Source organism: Muscardinus avellanarius, assembly GCF_963383645.1.
Source record: "Muscardinus avellanarius genome assembly, chromosome: 2".
NCBI lineage: Eukaryota > Metazoa > Chordata > Mammalia > Rodentia > Gliridae > Muscardinus > Muscardinus avellanarius.
Window position 1 is genome coordinate 184,068,832 of NC_137787.1, and position 12,009 is coordinate 184,080,840.

A 12,009-nucleotide genomic window follows, 5' to 3' on the forward strand; every position below is an offset into this window, starting at 1 on the left:
TTTCAAAGCATACCCTCTTGAATGTGAAAAGACAACTCTCTACAGAGGAGAAAAAGTTTTTAAAACATGTATCTCATAAGACACTTTATATCTATCTATCCATCTACCTAAAACTCTTTCAAATCAATAATAAAAAAACCTCATTCTTAAACATAAGCAATAGATTTGAATAGACATTTTTCTAAAAAAGAATCTTAGACAATAGACACATGAAAAGATGTTCAACAGCATAACCTTTATTAGCCATCAGTGAAATAACATACCAACACCACAGTAAGATACCTGTTCACATACGCCAGGGTGGCCCTAAACAGTAGAAAACCAGTATGCATATAAGAGTATGGAAAAATTGTAACTTTTATACATGCTGGAGGTAATATAAAATTACTCAACTTTTTTGGAAAACAATCTGGCAGTTCCTCAAAAAAAAATTAAACACAGAGTTATTATACCACCTAGAAATTCTACTCTTAGATATGCCAAACAAAATGGAAGCATGTCATCTACAAATCCTTGTTCACATTTTTTATGGAAACATTATTCATAATAGCTAAAATCGTGAAAACAACTCAAATGTCTATAAACTGATGAATGGGTAAAGAAAATGGGGTTTAATCATATCATGGAAAATTATTCCTCTGTAAAGATTAACAAAATACTGATATATACCAAAACTGGATGAGCTTTGAAAAAACTGTACAAGCTGGTTACAAAAATCAAGTGATGTATGATTCAATTTTTGTGAATTTCCAGAATAAGCATATCAAGAAAGATAGAAAATAGAGTAGTAAATGCCAGGAACAAAGATGGCTAAACAGAGGGAGAAGGAGAATGTTTGGTAAAGGACTCTTTGGTTTGATGAAATGTTCTAAAATTGATTGTAGTGATGGCTACATAACTTGTGAGTCCACAAGATGCCAATGAATTGGATATTTTAAATGGGTAAATTTTATGGTATGTGGATTATATTTCAGTAAAGCTGTTAACACAAAAAACATCAAGAGACCAGATTATTCATTGACAGCACAGAGATAGCATATAAGATGATTGATATTTAGTAAGATTTGGAATAGGCAGTTTAAAAACAAGGATAATTAGTTCATTTTAAAGAATCAACACAACCAGATGTGGTGGCTCATGACTCTAATCCCAGTACTTGGAAGGCTGAGATAGATAAACACAGGTTCAAGGACAGCCTCAGCAAATATTGGGACTCTCATTATTATAGTGAGACCCTGTTTCCAAATAAAAATAAAAAAATAAATCTTTGAGGAATGTACACACACACACACACACACACACACACACACACACAATACAAGAAAAGAAAGAAGCATTGAGTGCTGACTTAGCAAATACTACTGGCTCTGCATTCATTAACCCAATCAAATCCCTTGTAAAAATTCTATAAAGCCAAACACAGATATATGGCCACTATTATTTTGTTTTATAATATTATACTTGGTCTGACAGCATAGTGCTAGAATGTATGTAAGGGTAACTAATTGTATTTTGAATCGTTTGACAGTGTCTGGGGAAATTGGATAGATCAAGCTTAAACTATCAACTGATTTGCTTTGACATTAAGCTTTGTATGGTGAGCAAAAAGAAAGGTTAGTTTCCAGACATATTTACAGAAAGAGGTAGAAACATAGTACTGGGGAAGCATTTTATCCACAGGATTCTTGTCTGGTGAGATAATAAGATAATTGCTGGGGAAATATTATCCCCCCTTCCATCCCTTCGGTGAAGCCCGTCCACAGCACTGGGGCGTAAACCCTGCCTGCCTGATATAAATGGTAGATAAACAACTTCTCCTCACGGTACTTATAAGATGTGTAAAGTAAAGGACAAGAAGACTGTGCAAGCCAAATAAAATGAACTGTCAATTTCACTCAGGGAAACACTTAAGACTAGTTATGCATATAAGCTGCAGCAACTCATTTACTCATGAAAATCAATAAGCCTGCCACCTGGGTCATCAACACAACCATCTCTGCTGCAGGAAAACAGTTCTGAGCTTCAATAAAAATGGGACAGAAGCAGCATTGTTCATTACACCACAGCCAAGCCCAAACCTCTGTGTGTGTGTGTGTGTGTGTGTGTGTGCGCGCACGTAATTATTCTGACCATAACAAGTGACTTTTCTCTTCCTTTCCCTAACATATTACCCTTTCTTAAATGCTTTCTTGCTGGAATATGTTGTACAGGGGAAAAAGGTAAAACTTCATAATTAAGAATTTCAGATTGAATCCTGATTCTTAGTTCACACTCTAGGTGAAATCGCCAGTGTTAAATATTATTAAATGTCATCTTCAATTTCTTCAATGAAGAATGAATTTAATCTTTTCTGACTCACATATTTGACTTTAAATTTTACATAAAGCACAGAAATTCTTTGACCTGTACTAAAAAAAAAAAAAAAAACAACACACAATTGTCATCTGATTTTGATATTCGACTATTGGAAGTGGTTTCCAGACTAGCATAATAAAATATTTGTATTTAAAGTAACTTTTAATGTACTTAATAATGACCCAGCAGTGAAAGAGTAGTTATGCAGATAGGCAACAGGGCAAAACCAAGATGGATTAAATGTGGTGATATGTGGTAGAGCCATAGAGCATATTAAAAAAAAAAAATCATAGTGTATTTAGGGTTCAGTACCATTCATGATTTCAAGTATCCACTGGGTGTCTTGGGATATACTCCCCACAGATGCAGGGCCACTACTGCACAACATTGGTAGACAGTCCTACCTCTAGTATAGACTCTCCCTCCCTTGGTCTGTCCTGGAGTAGGCACCTGAGCCACTTCTTAGGGTCTGATATCTAGAAGTTACACATCTCCGGTCTTTCTACCAACCCATGCTTCTTTACATTATTATCATCATTGAAATTATAAAACTAATCAAGGAGGGAGGGTACTTCTGTTGGCCTCTTCAAGGTGGCTGCTTCATATTCTTCCCAGGTAAACCTCCTAACCACCATTTTCCAAGATCTGTTCCCACACATCATTCCAAATATTTCTGCCTTCAGAAGCTTCTAGAACTGAGAGAAGCCCTAGTTGTAATTAAAACATTCCCTCAGTGTCAGAGGATATATATAAAGTGTCTCCCACGTTTCCTCTTGATGACTGAAACGGTCTAAATAAGAATAACACGAATGTTTCTAGAAAATTCTTCCAGGGTCTTTCTGTAACCTGAGAAAATCAGTGGGTTCTGTGGCTCAGCAGGCTTCTAGCTCAAAACAAGAGGCAACATTCCATATTGGCTTACAACCTTCCAACTTCATGAGCTATTCCTTAAGTACCCCCACTACCATCACGTGCATACAAACACATTTGATTTCTGGCATGCATTCCCTCTTCTCTTCCCTCTTGTTGAGGGAAAGAACCAGCCATTTATGCATCTGTCTGGCTCATGTTAAATAGGGTGAACTGCATATAAGGCTGGTTCAATTTTTTTTTTTTTCATGGTACTGGGGGTGGAACCCAGAGGCTTTCTACCTCCGCACTATATTCCCAGACCTTTTGTATATTTTATTTGGAAACAGGGTCTCACTAAGTTGCTGAAAGCCTCACTAAGTAGCTGAGGCTGGCTTCAGACCTGTGCGATCCTCTTGTCTCAGCCTCCCAAGCATGAGGATTACAAGCGTGCGCCACCACGCCCGGCTATAAGGCTGGTTCTCAACAAGTGTCTTTTGTTGAACCCTGAAGAAAGATGATAACCCCAGTGACTGGTGTCACCAATTCCAAAGCATGTGGACACCATTCACACTTCTAAGACCACCGGTTATCTATCTACAAATCATTGAATTAGCCTTTTAAAACATCTCCCACAACCAAACATGTAAGGTTCACAGTAGCAAATCTAGTTAGTTGGTCTGGACCACTCACTTCTATTTGAGGGATTCTGTACTGTGTATTGGTACCTTTAGGATACTAGGACAAAATACTAGGTAGGTTTTAAACAACAGAAATTTAGGTCTCACACCATTCTGGAGGCTGGTAAATATAAGACTAAGGGCTGACAAATTAGGTGCTTGGTGAGGGTACTTTTCCTTGTTCAAAGATTGCAGACAGTTTGTTTTTCATTCTCCTTTTAAAGAAAGGGTGAATGAGCTCTCTAGGTCTCTCTCTCGTTTTTATTTCTGGTACTAGGGATGGAACCCAGGGGCATTCTACCTCCAAGCTATACCCACAAGCCCTATTTTTTATTTTTTTATTCCTTATTTTTTTGAAACAGGGTCTCACTAAGTTAAGGAGGACCTAAGTAGCTGAGGATGTCCTCAAACCAAGATCCTCCTGTCTCAGCCACCCAAGTGTTGGAATTACAAGCTTGTGTCACCACACCCAGCTTCTAAGTCTCTTTTTATAATAGTAATAATCTACTAAAGAAAACTGTACTTTCATGATCTAATTGACTTCATAAGGCCCCACCCTAATTCCATCATGACGGGTCTGAGGCTTCCATATATGGTTTTTTTTGGGGGGGGATATAAACATTTAGTCAATTGTCACATTGATTTGAACATAAAATTCAGAATAACAAGAAAACATCCCAAGAATTTCTGCAGTATTATGTACATAAAGCAAACATATTTGTAGTATTTCAGGCAGAACTAAGGAAGTTGTCTTGATAATATGAATGCATTTCAATGTTTTGACTCTTTCTCTTGATTTTTCTGATTTTTATTGTTTCATCAAATCATATTATTTGCTTATTATTTTGCTAATAGTGAAACAGAAAGAATAAACATCTTAAAATGGTGCATTGTACTAATTTGTTAATTTTGTTAAGCAGTTGGAAGAACAAAAGCACTAACTGTTGTTGTTTGGAGAATGAAAACGTCTTCAGCAAAGCATAGAGACAGAGCTGCAGAGTTACAGTAAATTCAACCTGATGTTGCTATTAGTGTAAATGCCTTAGCTAAATGGTACCAACTGAGATCATTAACTTTGCTTTCATAGCAATTTTCTTAATGTTACTTAGCAACTTCACTTTGAAAATACCCATTTCACATTCCTGTAGCCTAAGGAGCATCATTAGTAGTAAAATTACATGTTTGATTGCTTAGCCAGAAAAGAGTTAATGTTATGTCCTGAGGATCTATCACTGGCTGCTAGAAGTGTGCTCACATGGTATGCATTTAATACATACCACCCAATCTCAGTATCAGGGCTACATTAAAAGCATGAAAATATATTCACCATTAACTCAGAATATTCCACATGTGATATGCTGTGAAATGTAAAATTAACATTTATACACTATTATGTAATGAATGCAAAAAATCAACAAAAAAGTTGTAGATGAGAGTACTTAAAATGTCAAAAAATGTATATTGGGAAATGTATGATTATTTTCTAATATAACATAGACCTGATAATATCGATAACAAAGATTTCTCCAATGGTATGAAAATTGATTTAGCATAATTGTTTCTTTAGCAGTCAATGCAATATAACAACTGTAGAAAGTCAAAAGCAATCAAAATGATCATAGTAAAAACAATTATTTATTCTAATTTTCTGTATTTTTAATTGTTTATAATTACCATGTATAATGTCTTTTTTGAGAGATAAGTGGCTTTATTATTGAGCAAATATATTTAATATAATCCAATTAACTTTTGCTAAATAGCTATACACAAAACCTGGGTATGCAAACACTATTTTTTATTTTTTTAAGTTATTGAAGAGTATTTTAAGCATCCTCATCTCTATTCTACAGATAACATGTTTTTGCATTTTTAAAATGCAGGCATTTTTTGTCCAATTTAGCATATAAAAGGCAGAGTTGATATATGTTCTTAAGAAAAGAAAATATAAAAGCATTTCAATATTACTAATAAGTTCTATCCCTTCTTCCATAGTTTAATGACATGCATCTAGTTTTCTTTCCAGTCTTGGGTCTCTCATGAGTCTCCTTTTATCACTTTCCTTTAAATATGGATATTCCTAAGAACTTGCTTCATTGCTTTGTTTTCTCTCCTTTATCATACACTTTGATAGCTTCCTTATCATATCTGTATAGTTGGCATTAAATCAATATTCATCTACTTAGCCATCCACTCATCCATGCATATATCCAAACATTCAATTATATAACATGTACTGACTGAGAGCTACCACACTCCAAATAAGTAAGCCAGGTTTTGGAGACTGAAAGATGAAAAAGACATAGCCCCTGATACAAGAGACATGTATATTGAATGTTTCTTTCTGGATATATTCATATCTCCTCAAACTCAACACACCTAGAATTAAGTACTTTTTTTATCCTCAACTATATTTTCTCCCCAAATTTGCTATTTCTGTTTTTTCTTTATTACTTCATGTTTCTTGTCATTCTGATTCAATTTACTGACTTTTCCCTTCTTGATCCCCAGCCAATTATTCTCTACTCTAGTATTTTTATTCTTTATTACTTAATATCAGAAATATTTGGTTTGAAAAGCTTATATATGCAAGATATGTTTCAATTATTTATCTCAACACATTTTGAAATTTATACATGCCTGAAGATATGCTTAAGTACTTTATCTCAATAAATTATAATTGGTAAAAGCATGTAAATTAAATGTGTAAATGTCTATATGGAGTTAAATTTACCACCTTCCACCACTACCTTTTTTTTCTGAAATAATAAGAGCTAACATTTTAAATGTGTACTGATTGATTTATACCTATTAGGTACTATACTAAAACTTAACAGATCCATATCAAAGATCCTATTTTTATCACCCTTTGATAACTGAAAAAATGAGTGACTTGATTAAAGTCACATAACATAGCACTGAACAGCAATGGCTATAAACCTAGGACATCAGATTCTATACGTTATGTTTATCACATCTCTGTAGTATTTTGGTGGGTATAAATTATATTGGGGCTTTTTCTTGTAGTTATATCCGCAACCTTAAACAGTATGCCTCCATATTAAAAAATCAACTGCAGTCAATACCTATTGTTCCTCCACTGGAAAAGACCACTATGGAGTTCATTTTCCTTCGACTCATTTCCACTGCTTCTCTCTTCCAAATGCAAATATATCTATATAATGTATATAATATTTTGCATATCTTTATTTAAGCTACTTTCCTCCAATAATAGCATATTATGCAAAGTATTTTTGCCTCATTTTTCCATTTAAAATAATCTTGCTGATATTATTATGTCTCCACATCTATAATTGTACTGATATTTTAATGGCTACCTAAAATCCCACACTGCATTGCAGTATACCTGCATTCATTTAATCAGCCCTTTATGATTAATATTTAGTCTCCTACTACTTTTCTGGTATAAGCGATACTGCATCAAACACTGAAGATCTCTGGGACTTTGGATTTAGAGATGGTTCTCTCTAAGGTTACCAGACTGCTGATGGAAGCCTTAGTTCTTCCAGAATTTTGTTCAATTGATTAAAGAGGAGCCCTTTTCCTCTTCCCTCAGTCACAAGAGTGCATGCCCTGTAGATGAGTCCTGTGGATACAGGCAGGTGAGGCAGAGTACTAAATGTATTTTTATGTGACCCACAGTGAATAGCAGTGTTTGGCCCTGCATCTTGCTCCATCCTTCCATATGGCCAATGCTGAGCTTTTTCTTTCCAGCTTCTGCAGAAAGGGCCAGACACCTCCTCTGCCAACATCACCTCCCTATCGTATCACTCCATCCACATTTCAAAATGCTTCCATGTTCCTTTTGCTTTCATGTGTCTTATATGGTCATGATCTTTCTCTTAGGCCCTTTAGAAGTTCCATATACTCTCAGATGGAAAACTATATAAAATCATTGTGTAGGTTTTTAATGGAAAGTTATATTAATTTAAAAACAAAAGGTATTATCATATTATTCATCAAAGGAAAAAAATCAATGAGAATATTTTCCTTTTTAAAGGTCCTTGTGGGTTTATACAATTGTTTATTTGTTCAATTTTTAATGTACTTTTATTAGCTACTGAGTATTGAACCCAGAGGAATTCTACCTCCAAGCTATACCTCCAGCTCTTTCTATTTTTGGTTTCAAAACAGGGTTTCACTAGATCGCAAGAGTCTTGTTAAGTTTCTGAAGCTAGTCCTGAGCCTGTGGTCCTCCTGTCTAAGCCTCCCAAGGTACTAGGGTTATAGGTGTGAGCCACCATGCCCAGCTCTGCTCTCAATTTCAGAATGGCTCTGTGTTAGAGAAGCTTACTGAGAGAGTGAATAACATGCTTCCTGAATGAAAACTTTTCAGGTTTTTCATTGATCTCAGAGTAATTAGAGAAAAATACAGAAATAACTCCTTGTTTTTGTAGGCCTGGTGAAACCTCACAATATATTCATTAAATAAGTCCTTTGTGGTTGTCACTAGGAATATTATTCTAATTAGTCCATTGGATCAAGTCATCTTGAGAGATATGTATTTGAAGCTGATTAACTTGGACATATAAGTCCACACAATTGCTTTTAGATGGAGGAGGAAGAGATCTAAAGACTTCAATTAGTGATAGAAATTTGATTCGTTCCAACTTCTTAGTTGCTAACAAATGCAAGGTATTGAAAGTTAAGCACAGAAGTGTTTGCCAAAATGTAACTAGAATATATTTGAATTGTCTTAGCAAAACACAGAGGGAAAAGTTTAAGTCAACTTCCAAGGCAGAATAATTTAGACTAATGTTCATAGCCTTTGCCAACTTTTTGTTCTAAACTTCAAAGTTTTATTGAGCATTGTGAACAAAATATTTCTTGAATAGTAATAAAGGTAGGAAAAGAGTCTTAAATACATAGAATTAATTTCAAATACAACCTCTCCATTTTCTTATCTCTGGACAACCTGTGACTGTCACTTGGTTTTGTATCAGAATAAATATGGTGATCTCTGTAATCAATGATCAGCATCTTAGATGATGATCTGACCTCATTTTGAATGTTGATTTAATCATTCAGATTAAATCAACTCTGGAAGCACCATTTGAACAAGGAGGATGTATCCTATGTCATCCTCATCTCCTCCAATAACACCAGCTTTAATGGTCCAGCAATAATTCTGATTTTCTTGATGTTGTTTTGCCTCTGACTGGCCCATATTTCCCAGAACTGTTAAACTATTCTCTGGCTGGCTTATTTCCTGCAATTATTCATTCGGAGGAGTAAACATCATTGGCTCAAATATATTTCACTCAGGAAGCCTGAGTTGAATAAAAAGAAACATCAGCACATTCCAGTGATCAGTTGGTAATGACAGCTTAGAGTTATCTCTAGTACATATTATATTTTATACAAAGTATACCCAAAAGGCATAGGATTTTCCATAGGAAAATTCATACATACGACTTGACACTTACTTTATTCATTCTAGCCCCCAGGGTAGAATTTAAGAATGTTTCTGTACAGCTAACCATTCATAATTGATCCTACTGATTCATGGTTTGAATATAAAAGTATGCTATTAAACAAAAATATATATGTTTGAAAGGAGTCTGACAAATTTTTTTACTTCAAGAAATTAAAAGAAAACAATTTCCATTCATATGTAAAAGCTAAGTGCATAATATGTCTATAAGAAAAGGAAAGTATTGACTCTAAATGATGTACGGACTATAAACTGGTGTTATGGAAAAATAATTTAGAACTTAGATTCACGCATTAAAACAAATAAATTCTACACAGATTAAAAATAAAGACTTCAAAAAATTACAGGCAGAATTGAAATGTATTGATTTTACTATAAATGAAAGCAATTCTTAAATATAATACCAATGGTATGAAATTAAAACTAAAAAACAGAATAATTCACATACATATACTAGTTTAATGCTATTCAAAATTAAAGAAATTAACTGTGAAAATATCTTGTTATTAAAAGAGTCATTAGGTGGATTATTAGGTCATTTTCGCAACATAAATGAACCTAAGAGAATCACCATGCTGCACAATTATAGTGGGCACTTATATTCATTTCACATGACAACTCAGATGTTAAAAATGATAATAATAATTATAAATTATTAAATATGTGCCTTAAATTATGTTTTACAATGTAATTTTTAAAGAAATATAAAATACTTTTTTACACATTAGATTTTTATACACATAACTTTTATGATAATAATAAAACATACTTTAAATTTAAAATATGTACCTTTCCCCAGAGAACCATGAAACCTGCCAGATCATTACTTCTGGAAGAGAAAATTGATAATACCTTTTTTAACCAATCCCTTGACATTTGGTTCATATACACTGCTTTGGAAATTTTACTTTAAGAAGCTATCACATGCAAATAATTTAAAATTTGAATGAATATTTACCTCAAAGATATTTATGCATCTTTAATGTTGAATCATCATCTTTAATAATGAATCATCATCTTTAATGATGATTTTTGATAGATAGGAAAGTCCATCTATGCAATGAAATATTTTACAATCATTAAAAATTATCTATGGCATGGCACACATATATATGATATATATATTTTTTAAATACATATAATACATATATATATATATATGATACTTTTCAAGGGATACAACATTTTAGGAGAAATAAGTTGAAGAAATGTACACATGGTGACTATAGTTAACATTGCATTTTATTTTTTAAAAGGTGCTTACCAAAATATATGCAATACAATACATGTATTATTTTACTTGATTAGCAGCTATCCTGTCACATATATACAAAGATATGTATATTTCAGAATAATATGTTGTATATGATGAACATATACAATATTTATTAAATTATAAAATTAAAGGGTTAGGGATGTAGCTCAGGGTAGAGTGCTTACCTAGCATATGTAAACCTTGAGTTCAATCCCCAGTACAGGAAAAAAAGTAACAAAGAATTAAAAGATAAAATGTAATAAGAAAAGTTAAAAACTGCTCCTATAGCTCTGTGAAAACAAGAACATTGCCCATCTAGCTTACATGTATATCCTATGTAGAACACCTGATATATACTATGTACTTAGAAAAATGGAAAGAAATTAAGAATTATGTTATGTGTTTAAATTAATAGTAGTTAATTTTGACCTTCAGAAGATAACCTAATTGTTTTTATTTTCCAAATTTTCTAAATCAGTATATATTTCTTACATTATCAGGGAAATATTAAAACTTTAATTTGCTAGTTGTCACCAAATTGTTGTTACCAGCCATGTACTGAAAAAAAGGAAACTGTGAGGACTTAATCTCAGTTATTTTATTTGAGAATTAAACCTTGCATCACCTGCTTCAGTATCAGCTGTGTTCAGTATAAACTGTGCTTCAGTATAAACTGTGTTTACTTAAAATGAAGATTTGTGAGCCAGATTGGGAGTGGAACATTGACCTACATTTTTATCACCTTTTTGGGATTCTTCTCTTGATTGCCAGATGGTTTGCCAATACATTAAAGCTAAAGAATCACTGAATTAGAAAAATAATCAAAGTTCAGTGGAGTTCCGAACATAGGAACGGTGGCCTTTTAGAGGAATTTCTTAAAAGCCTGATGTATATTACTGGCAAATTGGTGTAACAAACATTATGAGTGAGTCTGTGACTGTAAGAGAACTGATAGAGTCCTAAGTAAATGAATAAAAGTGTCATCGGCAATAAATAGCATTAAGCCTATAAATAAAAATTATTTTGAGTAAACCATATGATTGAAATTTATTTTTTAACCTACAAGTACAAAAAATTGTTCTAACAGTAGATCGTAACTTTTCTTAACTTTGGAAACTATGATCAGTCTCTGATGCTGACAAGTACATACATGTAAGAGGTGTCTGGCAAATGCAGAATTTAGGTATCTTTTATTTTTTTTTCAAACCAATGATACCTTACTGGTATTCTGAGATTGTGTATTTTAGATGATCTTAAGAAATACATAGCTCACAAAATATTAATCAGTCAGCAAATACTTATTAACTATTTTTATGTGAAGATACATTTCTAGGTGTTAGATAGGAAATGATGAGAAAGAGAACATCCTTCTTGAGAAAAGGTCCATCCTAATAGTTAAAAGCAAACAGTAAGCTGGG